The following is a 21,851-nucleotide window of genomic DNA, read 5'->3' as shown; positions in this document are numbered from 1 at the left end:
AGTGGTCCCTCAAAGCATACATACACGTCGCACCACGCTGCATCTGCTAAGTGCACTTTTTCGGCATCCTTATCCTTTGGCGTATTTCCCGTTGTCGTTCCTACACCCTCTGTTTCCATCTCCATCTCTGTAGCAACCGAAGCCATAGTCTATTGTGGGGAATCCACCATGACCGGGGGCTCCCTAACACTCGTGGGGGGTGAGACCCAGGGGGGAACCGGAGCCGAGGGCTGCAAAGCCCCATTCTCCAGGCGGCACAGTAGCTCCCTTACTGACTCCCACAGACCACCCCCCCAGCGTAACCTGTGAATTACTCCCTTCCTCGACCCTCACTACTGGAGACAACACAGGTGTAACTGTAGTCTAAGGAGAAAAGGTTTTCTTACCAGGCTGACTCGTGCAACAAGACCCTATAGCCGTCTGTCCCAGCACCCCCGCTGCCTCCTGGGGATCTTCACTCAGCTCTCCCTCCTCGCTGCTGCTGCATGCCTGCCTCTGTGACCGCTGGCCTTCCTTCTCATCTGGGCACTGCAGCATTGTTGACCGGTGGGGGGCTGACATTGTTGCGTTTTTCTATGGTGATGTCATCAAGCTGCGCCGCTGACGCCGCCAGCGCACAGGCATTGTTCTGGCCAGCCCTCCCAGGCCCTGAGCTGAGCCTGGAGTCAGAGCCTCCCGACTGACGCACATGTGGTTTTTTGCTGGGCCTCCCCCATGAGGTAAGATGGCGCCACCATGAGGCAAGCCGCCGGCCGCATCAGGGACAGCCGGGTTGCCACCCAGACCGGAGCCTCGCCGGAGGTGGCAGCCAAATGAATCTGGGCCTGGACAAGCCTGGAGGGGACTGGCCTGGAGGCCTGTTGTGAGCCCCTCCGTTTTGGACTTTGCAGCGGACGGGGATTCCTCTTAGGCCCCATGCCCACCGACGGAGGGGTCTGCTTAGTCTGCTTGGTCCTGAAGGGGCCCAACTGGGACTCCCAAGCCGGCGTTGAGTCCTGGGGGTGTTGTCAGGGCTTAAGCGCTTCAGAGGTCTGGACCTCCGAGCCCGTGTGGAAGCAGGACTCGCTGTGGAAGGGCCCTGCCCTACCCCCTGCAAAGTGGTGGCAATCTGGCTCTGCAGCCAGTCCATGCTGTGTGCCTCTGCTGCATCCCTAAGCTGTGCCCAGAGCTGCTCTAGCCCACTCATCATTTTCTCCTTCTCTCTGCAGGGCAACGTAAACATTCCTCCTCGCTTGCTATCCCCAACTGCTGCTTCTGCTCCACCCAGCTCCTGCAATGAGTACCACACTCCTCCCATCTGCTAGGATGCTCCAATCAGGTAAGTACAGTTCTTTCCTACAAACGCTCCTCTTATTAACCTGTTATTCACACTAAGCTCCTTGCACACTGTCATGGATGTACTGTGCTTCCTTTCAATACTGCTGTGTACATGTCTTTCTTTCTACAACCCAGTTTTGTTCTGGGAATGTATGATACAATAGTGTGAAATATTATGCCATGCTTTCTGTGTTTTATCACTTGTATATTCAGTTTCATTGTCTGTGTGCAATGTGCCAGATTTGTTGCTTACTTTCTCTGGTACTTCACTTGACTATAGGATTCGTCAACTTTCGGTCCTATGAACTAATAATAAAAACACAACACTGCATGACATGGGTTTAAATGGCCACAACAGCCCTTTATTAAAAAAAACTATTTTAACCAGGAGGGGGTCTTTGGGTGTCCTTAAATCCCATGTTTTACTTGTTATTACTGACCATGTCCTCAGATGTGCCCCATCCGACACGAAGACATTGCGATTTCCACATTTTGACTTTCCCCCCGGAGACCTAGCTCCTGGGAGAACCACCAACAACCAACCATGTGGGAGCGCCATACCCTAGATGGGTCCCCAATTCTTCTCCAATCTGTTTAATTCTTGACCCCCCCCCCAAAGACCCCCTGACCTGCCACACGAGCCTGAGTGATACCTTACTCAAGCGAGTCCCTCCATACCTGCAGAGCCTTCTGCACCCCTTCCAGTAATCCCAAAAAACAGAAATCTGTGCCCATGGCATTCAAATGGACACCATCATCCCTCCAATAGTGAATGGTCAGGTCCTCCAGATCCCGATGGCGAACTACCAAGCCCCCGAGACGATACAAAAAGCGTCCTAGCTCCCTGTTGGCTTTAATCCTGGCCTTATTCAGGCGCTCAACCGAGCGAGCATGACGCCAATTGTGTCGGGCCACTATGTCTGACCACACAATAACTATACCGGGGAAGTCACGCATCAAGCATAAAATGTCAAATTTCAGATCTCGAACTAGGTGCCTGGCAGCCCGGACTCCCATGTCGTTACCTCCCACTGAAAGCACCAGAACATCAGGATGTGTCGATTCTGGCATAATAATGAAAGTCAGGAAGAACCCGGCCCCACATCATGCCTCTAATGCCCAGCCATTTACAGACCGCTTCACTCCTTGGAACGCCGAGCTGTCTCCCATCTGGACAGGCATCCGCTCTGACCGCCCCCCAAAAGACGTACGAGTCTCCTAAAATCCACACCAGACCCTGAGGAAAACCTATAATAAAAAAAAAAAAACAAAGAAAAAACATAGATCCAACGAAAAAAACACCCAACAACAAGTACAGAGCAATAAACAACATTACAGGGTGTGTAGGCGTACATAAACTTTAAAACGGTCAGACTCCCACCTCCCTATATACGTTTACTACCTGCTGACTTAAACCCCAACGAGCTGCCTCCGTAGCCGCCCGCACCCTGAAGGAGAGAGTGTTAAACTGGGAAGCCGTCCTGCCAACCTCCACCAAACAGCACTTAAAAATCACTACAAACTGAAAAAGTGACAGGGATGATCCATCCCCATAATGCAAAAAAGGCCCAGGAACTCCCTCCCTGATCCGCATGAAACGATGTATAGCAAGAACCGGAAGCACTTTGAACAACGTAACTCTTCAATCCGCCAAGATTTTTTTAGACTGATTACCCATAATCCCTAGCCTAAACTACATCCCCTGCGGCTCCACCCGGACCAGAGCCCCCCAAATCCACCAATCAGGTAAGAGACGTCCCTACCCCCCACAAACTCCTTATTTGTTAACCCTTCCCCGGACCTGTTCCTCCCCTAGTCATGCCGACCATGCGTCAATTTTCTTCTTCTCCGGGTCGCACTTTTGTTGTGTAACAGATATATAGTACAGTATACCTGGAGCAATCATCTATAGAAGTGAGAAAATGCCTCTTCTTTCTTGGAGTCAAGTTTTTCATTGGACCGCAAAGATCTGAATGAATTAAATCCCAAGGTTTCCTAGCTCTGCTGGTAGTTTGGTATAGCTTTCTAATCAAATATAGTTTATTGGTACTGGAAAGAGGTAATTGACACACTCAAAGTGGTGTTTCAAACGCAGATACCTATGGACCCCATATGATGTATTCTTGAGGTCCTGGAGGATGTGATTCCTGAGGAGCTGGTCAGGGTCGCAGTCTTCAGGGCACTATTCCAGGCAAGAAAACTCATACTAATGGGCTGGAAATCCACGGTGTCTCCTACTACGGCGGACTGGATAACGCATATGGGTAACACCCTCATAATGGAAAAATATATCTACCAGCACAGGGGATGCCCGGGCAGGTTTGAGCGCATATGTCAAGATGGCTGGATTCACCTGGGTTAAGCCCAAACGAGCTAGTGATGTCCAGACTTCTACAATGTCTATAAAAAAGATTGCCTATATCAGGAATGACAAGATAAATGTGGTATCCTTAAGCTCTTGTACACACGGTCGGACATTCCGACAACATAATCCATTGGATTTTGTCCGAAACTGGTGTTGCATACACGCGGTCGGACAAAGTCATCGGAAAATCCGATCGTACGTAACGTGATGGCGTTATTTCGTTACGACGGGGCTACGTTCAGGCTAGTAGCCAATAGCTTTGGTCTAGGAATTTGATCTGAACATGCGTGGCACTTTGTCCGATCGGAATTCTCTACACACAATCGGACAAAGTCCAATCGGATAATGTTGTCGGAAAGTTTTATAGCCCAGCTCTAAAACTTTGTCTGTCGGATATTCCGACATAAACAGTCCGATGGAGCCCACACACAGTCGGATTATCCGACAACACGGTCCGATCGTACATTTTCCGTCTGAATGTCCGACCTTGTGTACAAGGGCTAAGAGGTATGCGGGAGGATGGTGGGGTGGAGGACCACAGAGGGGAGAAGTGTGATGATGTAACACCTGTATGGACATTAGCAAGCAAAGGCTGTATAGTTGTAATTGTGCACTGGAAGTTGCTGTATACCTATGAGTTCAATAAAAACCTTTCTGATTTAAAAAAAAATTATATAGTTTATTGGTGAGATTAGCTCTGTCATGCACCCTTTGTAATCCTTCCCACATTTCTTTAGCAGTTTCACACCTACATATATATATGATTTGATCATCTTCTATGCTAAGAGAGATTGTGCTCTGAACTTCTCTGTCCATTCATCTGAAGGGTGTTCTGGCCTGACATTGATTATACATTTCCATGTACCTTTTCTTATTAGCAACATTTTCATCTTCAAGACTGGTAGTTCTGGTTTGCCAGATTTGAAAATGAAAGCTGTGTTACTGTCCATTTATTTTATTCTCTTGTAGTCATCTTTCTGCATCTTGCACTTATCTGCTGTAGCTGGCTATGAATGGGCTCTCAGCTTTTCTTTGCCTGGGTGTCTGGGCCCATAATAGGGTTGCCACTTTTTCTTCAAGTCAAACCCGAACACTTTAGCGGCACACAGCATTTTTTTTTTATAGTGTATACTATACAATACATATATTTTGTGATTAACCACTTGCCTACTGGGCACTTAAACACCCTTCCTGCCCAGACCAATTTTCAGCTTTCGGTGCTCTCACACTTTGAATGACAATTACTCAGTCATGCAACACTGTGCCCAAATTAATTTTTTGTCCTTTTTTCCCCACAAATAGAGCTTTCTTTTGGTGGTATTTGATCATCTCTGGGGTTTTTATTTTTTGCGCTATAAATGAAAAAAGACCAAAAATTTTGAAAAAAAAACGCATATTTCTTTGTTTCTGTGACAAAATTATGCAAATTATTAATTTTTCTTCATACATTTTGGCCACAATTTATACTGCTACATATCTTTGGTAAAAATAACCCAAATTAATGGATATTATTTGGTCTTTGAGAAAGTTAGAGAGTCTACAAGCTGTGGTGCGAATCATACAAAATTGATCACATCTGATGTACTGGTGGACTATCTCAATTCTTGCGACCTGAACAAGCCAGGAAAGTACAAATACCCCTCAAATTACCCCTTTTTTGAAAGTAGACATTCCAAGGTATTTAGTAAGAGGCATGGTGAGATTTTTGATGTTGTCAATTTTTCCCACAATTCTTTGCAAAATTAAGATTTTTTATTTTTTTATTTGCACAAAATTGTCATTGTAATAGGTTATTTCTCTCACGTGGCATGTGTATACCACAAATGACACCCCCAAAAAAATTCTGCTACTCCTCCTGAGTATTACAATACCACATGTGGGAATTTTTCACAGCCTGGCCACATAGAGAGGCCCAGCATGCAGGGAGCGCCGTCACATGTTCTAGGAGCATAAATTACACATCTAACTTGTTGACTACCTATTACACTTTAGAAGGCCCTGGAGCACCAGGACAATGACACGTGGCACTGATGACACTTATACGTGGCACTGATGACACGTGGCACTGATGACAGATGGCACTAATATGTGGCACTGATGACAGATGGCACTATGTGGCACTGATGACACGTGGCACTGATGATAGATGGCACTTATACATGGCACTGGGGACAAATGGCACTGACAACAGGTGGCACTGGGGACAGATAGCACTAACAGGTGGCACTGGGGACAGATAGCACTAACAGGTGGCACTGGGAACAGATAGCACTAACAGGTGGCACTGGGGACAGATAGCACTAACAGGTGGCACTGGGGACAGATAGCACTAACAGGTGGCACTGGGGACAGATAGCACTAACAGGTGGCACTGGGGATAGATAGCACTAACAGGTGGCACTGGGAACAGATAGCACCAACAGGTGGCACTGGGGGCAGGTGGCTCTGGGGAGGATGGCACTGGGGCGGATGGCACTTTTTTTCCTCTTTTTTTTTTTAACTTCTGCAGCCGTTGATCTCTCCCTTCTCACACGCTGTCTGTGTGAGGAGGGAGAGTGGCGCTGAGAGATGATCTCATATGTTTACATATGAGATCATCTCTCATTGGACACGCCGATCGCGCTGTAAACGGCCGCTGTGACTGGCTGTGTCCGAGGGACATGACCAGCACAGAACTTCCCCGATGCGTGCTCGTGGGAGCGCGCATTGCGGAAGTAAACAGGAGGCCGTCCAGGGACAGCCTCCCGGCAGTTAGCGTCCGCTCTGTAGCCGTCTTTCGGCTATAGGGCAGGCGCGAATCGGTTAAATAACATTTATAATCATATGAAGGTAATCACAAGAGTCCCCTCTTACATCAGAGTCCACAGAGGTCCCGTTTTATATCTGCATCTGCAGAGTTCCCCCTTTGCATCTGCATCCACAGTGTTCCCCTTTACATCTGAATCTGCAGAGTTTTCCCTTACGTCTGAACTTGCAGTGTTCCTTTACACTGTAAGGGGGACTCTGCAGATTGATGTAACCCAGAACTCTGGGGACTGTGACATAAGGGATGCTCTGGGAACCTTGATTTAAGGGGGAACACTGAGAACTCAGATGTACAGAGAGGACTGTGATTTAAGGAGGAACACTGTGGCCTCTGGTGCAAAGGGGAACTCTGATGTAAGGGGTTCTCTGAGAACCCTGATTTACCTTAGTGTCAGATGTAAAAGGGGACCTATTTGGACTCTGATGTAAGAGGGGACTCTCGTGATTACCTTCATACGATTATACATGTTATTTAATGCTATTTTATTTATATTGTAAGGGGGACTTTGCAGATTGATGTAACCCAGAACTCTGGGTACTCTGACATATGGGATGCTCTGGGAACCTTTATTTAAGGGCAACACTGAGAACTCTGATGTATGGAGAGGACTGTGATGTAAGGGGGAACACTGTGGCCTCTGATGTAAGGAGTGCTCCTGAGAACCCTGATTTACCTTAGTGTATTCACTCAGAGGCAGGAGAGAGAAGGGGGAGGGGGGAGACTTCAGTTACAGACAGGGATGGATGGTCAGCTCATTCACTCTTTGGCAGTCAGCACCTCCCGTCCAGATGTATCTGCGTCTGCTGGGCTTCAAATGTCCCTCCCCCACTCCTATTTTTTTTATTGGATTGGAGTGTGGGCAGACACAGAGGCATGGGGGGGGGGGGGGGGAAGAGGAGCAGATCAAGCCCTCTCTCCTCTCCTTTCTGAATGTGTTTGGCAGGGGGGAATGTTAGTGCTGTCTTTGGGCAGTGTGAAAGAGAGTGTAACAGACACTCTCGGCTTAGACAACTGCAGCTAGCAACCCTGCTGGGAAGCCATAGTCCAATCTGAATAATGTGTCTGGGTTTCAGGTGGTCTATTCAAAACCCGAACTGTCTGGGTGAATCCTGGACAGGTGGCAACCCTAGCCCATAACCTGTTAGAAACTCTGTATATAGCCCTACTGAACAGACAGTGCACAGTCCACATGGGTTTTGCTGCTTCTCTGCAGACAGGAAACGTCAACTTTATTGTAGAGAAAAGACATAGATTTTAACCATAGAGCAGCTACAATCTTATAAACACTGCCGTCTACTGGCTGAAGAATATATCTGTAGTTGTACAAAAATACATGAACAATGCATTCCAACAAGAAGACAGCAGATAAACAGGTACAATTTATGTAGGGGGAAGGGAAGGTGTCTGTACTGGAAGGAGGGGGTCTGTACTAGAGTAGTATTCTATACTGGAGGGATGTGGGGGGGGGGGGGGTTCTGTACTGGAGGGATTTCTTCTGCATCACTGTTCAAGGCATAAGAAGGGAAGCTTCCGGTGCCATTATACAGTATGCCCAGTTTACACACTCTTTCATGCTGTGTGTATTTAGAAACATTTATGCCAATGTGGGTAGATCTAACTTGCTTATTTGTGCCTCATCATCATCACCACATCATCATCAAAAATTTAGCTATTTGGTGGGTATATAGCAGCCGTCACTAAATGGCGGCCCGCGGTCCGAGTCCGGACCGAGCAGCGCTTCTGCCCGGACCACCATGCCGCCAGTGTAGCAAGCGACAGCAATCACTGGTTTGCTGGGACCGCGGGTTTCCCCAGCAACCAGTGACGCTGCGCGCATGCGCTCGCTCCCTGCTCCTGGCCGCGTCTCTCGGAGCTGAAGAGACACGGGCAGTAGGGGTGTGACGTCACGTGCGCGCCCCGCCCCCCTGCTGCCCGCGGTTCCCGGGTCCTGGATCTCATCGCGAGGCAGCTTCAGTTGTGCCCACACTCCTGCAGTTAAGGTATGTGGGCACATTAGTTATCTATTAGTGATCAGTGTTGTGCACACTGTTGGGCATATTTTAAGGGGCTTTTTTTTGTAAAGGGCACGCTGATGGGAAAATTTTATGTTAAAGGACACTCTGATGGGCACATTTTATTTTAAGGGGCACGCTGATGGATATATTTTTTATGTGCACACTGATGGGCATGTTTTGTTAAGGTGCCCCTTAACAAAATATGCTCATTGATGTGCACATTAAAAATATACCCATCAGCGTGTCCCTTAAAATAAAATGTGCCCATCAGAGTGCCCTTTAACATAAAATTTTCCCATCAACGTGCCCCTTAACATAAAAAAAGGGTCACGCTGATGGGCACCTTTTATGTTAAGGGGTAATCCGATGGACACATTTTATTTTACGGGGCACGCTGATGGGTATATTTTTAATGTGCACATCGATGGGCATATTTTGTTAAGGGGCACGCTGATGGGTACAACAAAATGTGCCCTACAAAATATGCCCATCGATGTGCACATTAAAATATACTCATCAGCATGCCCCTTAAAATAAAAATTGTCCATCAGAATGCCTCCTAACATAATAGGTGCCCATCAGTGTGACCCTTATTTCATGTTAAGGGGCACGCTGATGGGCAGATTTTATTTTAAGAGCAACACTGATAGGTACATTTTATATTAAAAGGGGCACTTTGATGGGCAAATTTTAAGTTAAGGGGCATGTTTTGTTGTGTCCATCAGAGTGCCCCTTAATATAAAATGTGCCCATCAGCATGACACTTATTTTATGTTAAGGGAAATCCTGATGTGCACATTTTATGTTAAGGGGCACTGTGATGGGGACACCTGATGTAAAGGGGCACTGTGATGGGGACACCTGATGTAAAGGCTCACTGTGATGGGGACACCTGATGTAAAGGGGCACTGTGATGGGGACACCTGATGTAAAGGGGCACTGTGATGGGGACACCTGATGTAAAGGGGCACTGTGATGGGGACACCTGATGTAAAAGGGCACTGTGATGGGGACACCAGATTTAAAGGGGCACTGTGATGGGGACACCTGATTTAAAAGGGCACTGTGATGGGGACACCTGATGTAAAGGGGCACTGTGATGGGGACACCTGATGTAAAGGGGCACTGTGATGGGGACACCTGATGTAAAGGGGCACTGTGATGGGGACACCTGATGTAAAGGGGCACTGATGGGGACACCTGATTTAAAGAAGCACTGCGATGGGGACACCTGATGTAAAGGGGCACTGTGATGGGGACACCTGATGTAAAGGGGCACTGTGATGGGGACACCAGATTTAACTTGATCTGGGATCACCAGATGTAACTTGACAATAAATATTGTTGAAATGCTAAGGAAATTGTACATGTCTCATGTTTTTGATAGATATACAGTTACTACAATATTTCTGAGTCGTAGCACAGACTTGAGATTCGGACCTCGGCCCAAAGAAAATTTTGGCGACCGGACCTCCTTTAATTTTAATTCATTACCCCTGGTATATAGCATGGGCCTCTGCTGGATATTTCTACACACCTAACCATAATATGTTTTGCCACAAATCTATGGGCAAGTAGTAATAGCTAGTTACAACTGCATATGGATATGTTATGGTGGGAGGTTAATGGAACTGCATGGAGCTCTTTGTTTAAGAGAACTGTACATGTGGCTGTTGTGTGTAAGAACAATAAGTTTGCCTGCTGTTAGGGTGAGAGGACATACATATGAAACATGGCTGCTGTGGGTTTTTTTTTTTTTTGGGGGGGGGGGGGTTGTAGAGATCTGAATATGTGACCATCATATGAGCTTGCAATTTAATTTATGGAGTATTAAGAAATAATATAAAGTGTCACTTGACTGACAGTATTGAGTCTTCTGGGGGCTGCCAACCCACCCAAGGTGGTGATGACCAGCAGTAGTCTTTGGGCTTTTGGATGCCTACGCAAGGGTTTTACTGGTAAATCACATGAATAAAATATGTTAAATGAACATACAATTTATGGGATTACTTTTGTAGGGATGAATGGTCTGTATAATGACATAACAGTTGCATATGTGCCTGGGGTAGGAATGGGGTTCTATTAGGGAAAACTAAACTCTGAAGTTTCTAGTATGAAAGGGCTGAATTGAGTCCTCAAGATTTCACTATTCAAAAAAACCCTCTCTGTGCAATAAGGCCTTATTTACAAATGTGGTGCCCTTTTGAAGAGTGATCTGCATTAGGTCGCTCTTCAGATGAATAATAATTTGTTGCGGTGTAGATCTTTACTATCAGTTGGTTCAATAAGATATCAGCAGCCAGCACAATATTGAAGGAAGTCAATAACAAGATATATATACATGGTAAGTGTGCAGCTCTTTAAATCCCAAAAGGACAATCTAGGAACACAAGTTCAATAGAAGTTCAATCTACAATAGACAGGAAATAGGGAGACACGTCACCAGTACCTGACAATACAGCCGCTTACCCCATGTGGTGGACCCTCATCACAAAGGTCACATCAGCTTATGTAAAGTAAACTCAGGTAAGAAGGAAGCCCATCAATCTTCATACACTAATGCCGCGTACACACGATTGGACTATCCGGCGGACAATCTGCCCATGTGTGTGTTTAGGCGAACTTCGAAAGAAGTCTTGACTCAAAATTGTCCGCCTGTCTGTGTGCTAGTCCACCAGATTTCTGAAATGAACGGACTTGCCCACACACAGAGTAAAGTCCGTTCATTTTGAACATGGCTCCAAGTAGACAGAACTAGCGAAGGAAAACAATGTTGCCACCTCCATCGACGAGATTGACACCTCGCTAGCCCCGTCACCTGGTATGGATTTAAAGGGGAACCCCTACGCCGAAAAAACGGCGTGGGGGCCCCCCCAAAGTCCATAGTAGACCCGTATCCGAGAAAACAGGCCGGTCAGGAATGGGTGTGGGGACAAGCGAGCCATACCAGGCCGCGTTCCCTCAACATGGGGGGTGCTTTGGGGAAGGGGGGCCCTGTGTCCCAGCGTATTCCATGAATGCAGCCTCCACCGTATTGCCATGAATGCAGCCCCCACCGTATTGCCATGAATGCAGCCCCCACCGTATTGCCATGAATGCAGCCCCCACCGTATATTGCCATGAATGCAGCCCCCAGCGTATTGCCATGAATGCAGCCCCCAGCGTATTGCCATGAATGCAGCCCCCAGCGTATTGCCATGAATGCAGCCCCCAGCGTATTGCCATGAATGCAGCCCCCAGCGTATTGCCATGAATGCAGCCCCCAGCGTATTGCCATGAATGCAGCCCCCAGCGCATTGCCATGAATGCAGCCCCCAACGCATGCCCCCACCGTATTGTCATGATTTCAGCCCCCAGCGTATTGCCATTAATGCAGCCCACACATTGCCAGGAATGCAGCCCACACATTGCCATGAATGCAGCCTCCACGTTGCCATGAATGCAGCCCCCACGTTGCCATGAATGCAGCCCCCACGTTGCCATGAATGCAGCCCACACATTGCCATGAATGCAGCCCACACATTGCCATGAATGCAGCCCACACATTGCCATGAATGTAGCCCCCATATTACCATGAATGCAGCCCCCATATTGCCATGAATGCAGCCCCCATATTTCCATGAATGCAGCCCCCATATTTCCATGAATGCAGCCCACACATTTCCATGAATGCAGCCCACACATTTCCATGAATGCAGCCCACACATTTCCATGAATGCATACTCACCATTGCCATCAGTGCAGCCTGATTCACGTTCTGCAGCCTTGGAGGAGACAGGGAGGGGGGCAGGATGAGCACCGACAGACATACAGGAGAAACTCCTGTTTCTATCGACGGCCTCTTTAATTGAAAGTCCCGCCTCCTGTGATGGACAAAACGGTTGTCCAATGGCAGTGCAGGACGGGACTTCCTTTTACACAGGACACTGTCCTGTATCCATGGCACTCGTCCCGCCCCCTCCATGGCAGCCAGCATATCTATCTTTTGTGGCCCCCGTCGAATGGGGATTCGTTGGGGGCCACAAAAGATATATATGTGAACATGATCAGACGGGCTGTCCGAAACCGGAACGCGGGCCGCGATTGGCCCGCGGGCCGGACTTTGGACATGCCTGCTCTATACTATGCATACTAGCTCATTATGCCTTTGCCTTACAGGGTGTGTTTTTTGTTTGTTTTTCTCTGCCTTTACTTCCTCTTTAACTGATTTTTTTTGTTACCAATTTTGGCTTAAATTTATGACAAAATTTGATTTTGGTTTTCTTTTAAAATAGAAGAAAATATTGTTTTTTTTTTCCCAAATATCCGCTCTTTTTACGCTTTTTCGCAAAAAATTTAAAACCGAGTTGTGATTAAATACCACCAAAAGAAGGCTCTATTTGTGCAAACAAAATTATAAAAATTTCATTTGGGTATAGTGTAGCATGACCGTGCAATTGCCATTGAAAGTGTGAGAGCGCCGAAAGCTGAGAATTGGTCTGGGAAGGAAGGGGGCAAAAGTGCTCAGTATTGTAGTGGTTAAAGTGCCCAGGGACACTATATTTATCCACAGTCTTTTTAACAGAGTTATGGTGTTCACCAAACCTGTAAGCTGGCAGCCTTTCGGAATAAGAATTTCTTACCACTTACATGGACTATATGTGACTTGAATATTTTAATTATTGCCCTGTGTACTAGTTCCATTCCCATAATTTTCTCTATATAGCCTCACCCAGAGTGTGCCATATTAATCAACTGTTTGCATTTACCAGGCAGTGATGAAACATTAAGTTGCATCCTAAGGCTCGGTTCACACAGGGGCGACACGACTTCAGGACGACTTTGTGAGGCAACTTGGAGACGACTTGAACACGACTTTTAGACACGGCCTGGGGCAACTTACAAGTCGCCCCAGGCCAGGCGACTTTTGCCGTGGCCAATGAGCTCTGAAGGGGGAACTCCATGGCAAATTTATGAAAAAAATTTGGCGTGGGTTCCCCCTCCGAGAGCATGCCAGGCCCTTAGGTCTGGTATGGATTCCAAGGGGAACCCCCTACGCCGAAAAAACGGCGTGGGGGTCCCCCCCCAGATCCACACCAGACCCTTATCTGAGCACGCTACCCGGCCGGCCAGGAAAGGGGGTGGGGACGAGCGGGCACCCCCCCCTCCTGAGCCGTACCAGGCCGCGTGCCCTCAACATGGGGGAGTGCCTTGTCCCCATGTTGATGAGGACAAGGGCCTCTTCCCGGCAACCCTGGCCGTTGGTTGTCGGGGTCTGCGGGCGGGGGGCTTATCGGCTTATCAACCCATGTGACATCAACCGATGACCCCGCCCCTTGTCCTTATATAAGTCGCCGCGCAGCGCGTCCCTGGCATTGCGGCCGGAGAGAGTGTCGAGTCAACATCTCCAGGAGAAGAAGAAGAAGAAGAACGGAAGGCGGCGACGGCGACAGAAGACCGGGCCACCGCCTGTAAAAAAACTATAAGGCCGCGTACACACGGGCGGACTGTTCGCCCAACCTTGTCCGCTGAACAGTGTTTGGGCGGACAGTCCGCTCGTGTGTGGGCTTTCAGCGGACAGTTTCAGCGGACAGTTGGATGGACAAAGTCTTTCGGAAATTCCGAAAAACTGTCCGCTGAAACTGTGTTTGAGCGAACAGTCCGCCCGTGTGTGGGCCTGTCCGCTGTACTTTCGAAATGAGCGGACTGTTCCCGCTCGGAAAGTCCGCCCATTTCGAGCGCGTGTACAGGTAGGCGGGGCCCGCGAAGGAGACGTCGCGGGCTCCGCCGCCTGGAATGGGCTTAAAGGGGAACCCCAACGCCGAAAAAAATCGGCGTGGGGGTTCCCCCAAAGTCTACACCAGACCCTTGTCCGAGCACGCTACCCGGCCGGCCAGGAAAGGGGGGCGAGCGAGCGCGCCCCCCCTCCTGAGCCGTACCAGGCCGCGTGCCCTCAACATGGGGGGTGCCTTGGGGAAGGGGGGGCCGCGCGGCCCCCCCACCCCAAAGCACCTTGTCCCCATGTTGATGAGGACAAGGGCCTCTTCCCGACAACCCTGGCCGTTGGTTGTCGGGGTCTGCGGGCGGGGGGCTTATCGGAATCCGGGAGCCCCCTTTAAGAAGGGGGCCCCCGGATACCGGCCCCCCACCCTATGTGAATGAGTATGGGGTACAATGTACCCCTACCCATTCACCTGTGAAATAAAGTACAAAAAAAAACACAACACAGGGGAAAAAATATTTTATTGCACAGCTCCGGGGGTCTTCCGTCTTCGGGGGTCTTCTCGCCGGACTCCTCCGCTATGTGTGTGTAGCTCTTTTACTAGCGGAGGAGTCCGGCTTTCTTCCTCCCCGCCGCCGGCCTCTTCTCCCGACTTCGGGGGTCTTGTCCCCCTCTTCGGTTCTTCTGCCGGGCCACCGCGCCTTCTTGTAGCTCTTTTACAGGCGGTGGCCCGGTCTTCTGTCGCCGCTGCCTTCCGTTCTTCTGTCGCCGCCTTCGGTTCTTCTGCCGGGCCACCGCACCTTCTTGTAGCTCTTTTACAGGCGGTGGCCCGGTCTTCTGTCGCCGCTGTCGCTGTCGCCGCCTTCCGTTCTTGTTCTTCTTCTTGTTCTTCTTCTTCTTCTCCAGGCGATGTTGACACGTCGCTCCCTCCGGCCGGAATGCCAGAGCCGCGCTGTGCGGTCACTTATATAGTGACAATGGGGCGGGGTCACATGGTATATGTCACATGGGTTGGTCACATGGGTTGATGTCACATGGGGACTATGACATCGTAAGGGGGCGGGGTCACCATGTGACCAACCCATGTGACATATACCATGTGACACCGCCCCATTGTCACTATATAAGTGGCAGCGGAGCGTGTCCCTGGCATTCCGGCCGGAGGGAGCGACGTGTCAACATCGCCTGGAGAAGAAGAAGAAGAACAAGAAGAAGAACAAGAACGGAAGGCGGCGACAGCGACAGCGGCGACAGAAGACCGGGCCACCGCCTGTAAAAGAGCTACAAGAAGGCGCGGTGGCCCGGCAGAAGAACCGAAGGCGGCGACAGAAGAACGGAAGGCAGCGGCGACAGAAGACCGGGCCACCGCCTGTAAAAGAGCTACAAGAAGGCGCGGTGGCCCGGCAGAAGAACCGAAGAGGGGGACAAGACCCCCGAAGTCGGGAGAAGAGGCCGGCGGCGGGGAGGAAGAAAGCCGGACTCCTCCGCTAGTAAAAGAGCTACACACACATAGCGGAGGAGTCCGGCGAGAAGACCCCCGAAGACGGAAGACCCCCGGAGCTGTGCAATAAAATATTTTTTCCCCTGTGTTGTGTTTTTTTTTGTACTTTATTTCACAGGTGAATGGGTAGGGGTACATTGTACCCCATACTCATTCACATAGGGTGGGGGGCCGGTATCCGGGGGCCCCCTTCTTAAAGGGGGCTCCCGGATTCCGATAAGCCCCCTGCCCGCAGACCCCGACAACCAACGGCCAGGGTTGTCGGGAAGAGGCCCTTGTCCTCATCAACATGGGGACAAGGTGCTTTGGGGTGGGGGGGCTGCGCGGCCCCCCCTTCCCCAAGGCACCCCCCATGTTGAGGGCACGCGGCCTGGTACGGCTCAGGAGGGGGGGCGCGCTCGCTCGCCCCCCTTTCCTGGCCGGCCGGGTAGCGTGCTCGGACAAGGGTCTGGTGTGGACTTTGGGGGAACCCCCACGCCGATTTTTTTCGGCGTTGGGGTTCCCCTTTAAGCCCATTCCAGGCGGCGAAGCCCGCGACGTCTCCTTCGCGGGCCCCGCCTACCTGTACACGCGCTCGAAATGGGCGGATTTGCCTCCGCCTTACGTGGGCGAGTCCGTTCATTTCAAAAGTTGAGCGGACTGTTTGGCAAACAGTTCGTTGAAACAGTCCGCTCGTGTGTGGGCAAGTCCGCTCATGCAAATTTTGAGCGGACTGTTTGCCGAAACTGTTTGACGAACAAGGTTGGGCAAACAGTCCGCGCGTGTGTACGCGGCCTCAGAAGGCACGGTGGCCCGGCAGAAGAACCGAAGAGGGGGACAAGACCCCCGAAGTCGGAAGAAGAGGGCAGCGGCGAGGACGAAAGCCGGGCTCCTCCGCTAGCAAAAGAGCTAGAAGAAGATAGCGGAGGAGTCCGGCGAGAAGACCCCCGAAGACCGAAGACCCCCGGAGCTGTGCAATAAACTATTTTATCTTGTGTGTTGTGTTTTTTTTTTTTGTACTTTATTTTACAGGTGAATGGGTAGGGGTACATTGTACCCCATACTCATTTACATAGGGTGGGGGGCCGGTATCCGGGGGCCCCCTTATTAAAGGGGGCTCCCGGATTCCGATGAGCCCCCCGCCCGCAGACCCCGACAACCAACGGCCAGGGTTGTCGGGGAGAGGCCCTTGTCCTCATCAACATGGGGACAAGGTGCTTTGGGGTGGGGGGGCCGCACGCCCCCCTCCCCCAAGGCACCCCCCCCATGTTGAGGGCACGCGGCCTGGTACGGCTCAGGAGGGGGGGGGCGCCCACTCGTCCCCACCCCCTTTCCTGGCCGGCCGGGTAGCGTGCTCGGATAAGGGTCTGGTGTGGATCTGGGGGGGACCCCCACGCCGTTTTTTCAGCGTAGGGGGTTCTCCTTGGAATCCATACCAGACCTAAGGGCCTGGTATGCTCTCGGAGGGGGAACCCACGCCAATTTTTTTTCATAAATTTGGCGTGGAGTTCCCCCTTCAGAGCTAATAATTCTGTCAAAGTCACCTCCGTATAGACAGAGATCTGACTTGGAGGCGACCTCCATTGAAATCAATGGGTACAAGTCGCCTACAAGTCTGATTGAAGTAGTACAGGAACTTCTTTTGAAGTCGGAGCGACTTCAGTAGCGTGCATTAAGACGGCTCTCATTCACTTACATTGATTTTTAAATGTTGTCCGACCTGAGGCGACTAGGGGCGACCTGAAGTCGGATCTGAGTCGCCCCTGTGTAAACCGAGCCTTACTGCCTGCTTTAACCGCTTGCACCAGCATGCCACAGTCGTGAGCATTACACTCCATTGTGTGTCGGTTGGGGGGGTACCTGCATTAGGTCGAATGAGCTATGTTCGGTGGATTGTAATGCCTGCTAAACTGCATCACAATGCAGCATATTTATGTACACCCTCCTCCTCTGCCTTTGCAGCTTATTACAAGTGCAAACTAGGTCTATGAAGAATTTGCTTATCTGTCATAGCACTGTGGATTTTCTGAACTCTGAACCTCTGCTACAGACTGAATTTAACCCTGTATGCCTAATGCAGTAAAAAATCCCAGCTATTCTCTTAAACCTTATGACAGCTGAGGTTTGTAATTTTACTGCAAAGTTTAAAGAAACTTGACTTTAACCACATCAATACTGGGCACTTTCACCCCCTTCCTTTCCAGACCAATTTTCAGTTTTCAGCGCTCTCACACTTTCAGTAAGAATTGCACGGTCATGCTACGCTGTACCCAAATAACATTTTTATCATTTTGTTCGCAAAAATAGAGCTTTCTTTTGGTGGTATTTATTCACAGCTCCTGTTTTATTTTTTTGCGCTATAAAAAAAAAGTGGAAATTCGGAAAATAAAATGTCTTTATTCTATTTTAAAAGAAATCCAATAAAATCAATTTTTTTCATAAATGTAAGCCAAAATGTATTCTGCTACATGTTTTTGGAAAAAAAAAAAAAATTCTGTTAAGCGTATAATAATTGATTTGTGTGATCACGGGCATATATGTGCGAATGATCATTGGGACATTTGATTTTACTGTTATACATGTGGGGGACATGTGTTTTGGGGATCATTACTATGTGGGGACATGTGTGTTTACTTGTGTTCACTGTGTATTTTACATTCTGGGGACGTGTGTTTTACACTGTGGGGGACACTAGGTTGGTGATCAGTGAGTAAAAAGCTGTAAAAAAACAGTTCATACTCACTGATCACCAGCCGGCTGCAGAGATCCGCTCTCCTCTCCTCACCGACAACTTCCTTCTGAGGAGAGGAGAGCCGATCGCCTAGCAACCGGCTGTTTGTTTGCATCACATGACGGCCGTGATTGGACACGACTGTCATGTGATCAGGAGGGCCAATTACAGAGCCCTCCTGCCAATCTCAGATGCGTTGTGTCTGGGTGACACAAGCACATCGGGATTGCGCCGCTGCCCGGAGACGCGCGCGTGATCCCCCGCCTTCTGAGGGACGTTCCTGAATGTCCACTCAGAAGGAGAGGGCGCCCACCCGGCCGTACATATGTAGTGGCCGGATGGGAAATGGTTTATTAGGGAGTATTTGTGTAAAAGAGAATTAACTATTTTGTCTTAATTCTTAATATAAAATGTCATTATGGTTAATATTAATTTTATTGCTACTACCTATACTATACTTTTATCCAAAGCACTGGTCCCTAGTAGTTTATTGACCAGTGATGGGCTGTAAATCTGCTTGGGTTCAGTTCGAGGGCAGGTTCGGAAAACACAATAGCGAATCTTGAAAATCAAATCTCACTATTTTTAACGTTAACAAAGGGCATACAGAGCTGGTTACTGTCGGGGGGGGGGGGGGGGGGGGCATGTAGCCGTGATACAAAATAAAATGTAAACTACAGATTGCTGTTTTAAGAAGGCTTAGAGAGAAAAATTAAAAACACAACATTTCTATAGAGAGTGTGCTTTGGGGTTGCCTAATCTGCTTTGCTTCCCTTCAAAATGTATACCCCATGTCGCTTTAGTGGTTTTTCAAAGCCTCCAAAGAAGCTCACTTGAAACACCTGCAGCTTTTGAGAGGCTTTTATTCAGCTTTAGCCTCATTTTGTTTTAGATAAATTGCAGGTATGAGATATCAACACACACGGCATCTGCTTCATTAAAGCTTAAAAAAAGCACCACAAAGCATCATGGAAGCATCAAAAACACATTAAAAAAAAGCATGTTGAAGTGGTAGATGCTTTAATGTGCGTTGAAGTTGAAGGGAAAGCTCCCGATGCATACTTGCTACCGGGATCTTGTATGATCATGTGACTGCTGTGACAGCCAATCACAGTGGTCATGTAATCGGAATGCCCGTCTCCGCCTGGTATTTAGAACCTCCTGAAGCAGGGGTCTTCAAAGTGGTGGCCCTCCAGCTGTTTCAAAACTACAAGTCCCATGAGGCATTGCAAGGCTGAGAGTTACAAGCATAACTGTCACAGGCAGAGGCATGATGGGACTTAGTCGTTTTGCAACAGCTGGAGATCCGCCAGTTTTGAGACCCTAGTCTTAAAGGCTTAAAGGGATAAAAATGTATATAACTTACAGTCACAGTTGACGTTGTCAGCTGCTACGTAAAGAGTTAGCTGGGGGTGCCATCAAAATTCAACTATGTGGCCCCATGATTCATAGTTGGGCTCCATGGGTCTGGTGAGGGGGTCTCTTTCTTTTTGAGAAGTTACACTAAAGGATGAGTTCACCTGTGGATCAAGTTACACTCAAATTTAGGGTGTAACATGTTCCAGCACACCCCCTCACCTCCCTCCTTCCCTGTAAAAGCAGGTGGGGGTCTTCTCCCGCAGTACCTGTCAAAATTAATACAGTGCAGCCTCACATCCACGTCCATTAATTCACCGGGATCTGTGAATGAAGAAATTACAAGTGCCGTCCTCCACCGCGGCAGACAGCCTATAGTTCTGAATGGACTATGAGCAGACCGATTCCTAGTCCATTCACTCTTCCTCCAGCTTTGTACATTGGAACCTTGGATTACGAGCATAATCTGTTCCAGAAGAATGCTTGTAAATCCAAAGCACTCGCATATCAAAGTGAATTTCCCCATATAAGTCAATGGAAACAAAGATAATTTGTTCTGCATTGACTTCTATTGCATGCAATACTGCATGTGGCCAGAGGTGGGGTGGGGGGGCGCCGGAAAGCCTCGGCAATACTCGATGACAGCTCGGCTGAACTTGGAAAGGCTTGGAAACTGAGTGATTCCGAGTATTGCCGAACGACTCCGAACCATTCCAAGTGTCACCGGCGCCCCTGCATCTCTGGCCGAATGCGGAACTGCACACCCCATTAGCTTGAATTCTGCTTGTTTTGTGAGACAACACTCGCAAACCGAGTCAGAATTTTTTTTTTTAAAGTTGCTCGTCTTTCAAAATGCTCCTTAACCCAAGGTTCCACTGTACCAGAGAGCCTGTACAGAAGTACGGGAAGAAAGCTGGACAGAATGTGTGCCCGGAACCTGACAATGCACACAATTATCGTGGGTGCAATGTTTTGCAAGCTCCTGTAGGAAAAAAAATGACAAATGCACTTTTTCTACAAAAATATGTGCATTTAGAATTTTTTTTTCCTGAAGCTTAAAGGGGTTGTAAACCTTTGTGTTTTTTCACCTTAATGCATCCTATGCATTAAGGTGAAAAAACTTCTGTCAGTCACCAGCCCCTCTGTTTTACTTACCTGAGCCCCAGAATTTCCAACAGTGAGGACGCGCTGTCCCTCTGCCCGGGGGTTCTCGGCACTTGATTGTATAGATTGATAGAAGGGCAGCCATTGGCTCCCGCTGCTGCCAATTAAATCCAATGATGCGGGCGCCAGGGCCGAGTCTGGCATTTGTGTCTATGGACGCAAATGCTGCACTCGGGAGCGCACCCACAAGGTAAACCCCCGGGAGAGAGCTACTCCTAGGGGGTTATCTGATGTGAGGAGGAGCCACGAGAGCCACCAAGGGACCCCAGAAATCGAGGATCGGGGTCTCACTGTGCAAAGCGAGCTGCACAGTGGTGGTAAGTATGATATGTTTGTTATAAAAAAACAAACACAGCTTTACAATTACTTTAACCACTTGCTTACTGGGCACTTAAACCCCCCTCCTGCCCAGACCAATTTTCAGCTTTCAGCGCTGATGCACTTTGAATGATAATTGCGCGGGCATACAACACTGTACCCAAATGAAATTTTTATAATTTTTTTCCCACAAATAGAGCTTTCTTTTGGTGGTATTTAATTACAGCAGGGAGTTTTATTTTTTGCTAAACAAACAAAAAAAATGCAAAATAAAAAAAAATTAAAAATCATGTTTAATAGTTTGTTATACATTTTTGCAAACAGGCCATTTTTCTCCTTCATTGAAATGCGCTGATGAGGCGGCACTGGTGGGCACTGATAGGCTGCACTGGTGGGCACTGATAGGCTGCACTGGTGGGCACTGATAGGCTGAACTGGTGGGCACTGATAGGCTGAACTGGTGGGCACTGATAGGCTGCACTGGTGGGCACTGATAGGCTGCACTGATAGGCACGGTTAAGATGGAACCGCTGTCAGCGCGAGGAGAAAAAATAGCCGATTGCCGGCTGTTGTGATCACATGATCAGCTGTCATTGGC

This window comes from Lithobates pipiens, unplaced genomic scaffold, assembly GCF_037356315.1.
Source record: "Lithobates pipiens isolate NorthernLeopardFrog02 unplaced genomic scaffold, aLitPip1_a1.2 Scaffold_13, whole genome shotgun sequence".
Taxonomy (NCBI): domain Eukaryota; kingdom Metazoa; phylum Chordata; class Amphibia; order Anura; family Ranidae; genus Lithobates; species Lithobates pipiens.
Note: the sequence above shows the minus strand (reverse complement) of the source record.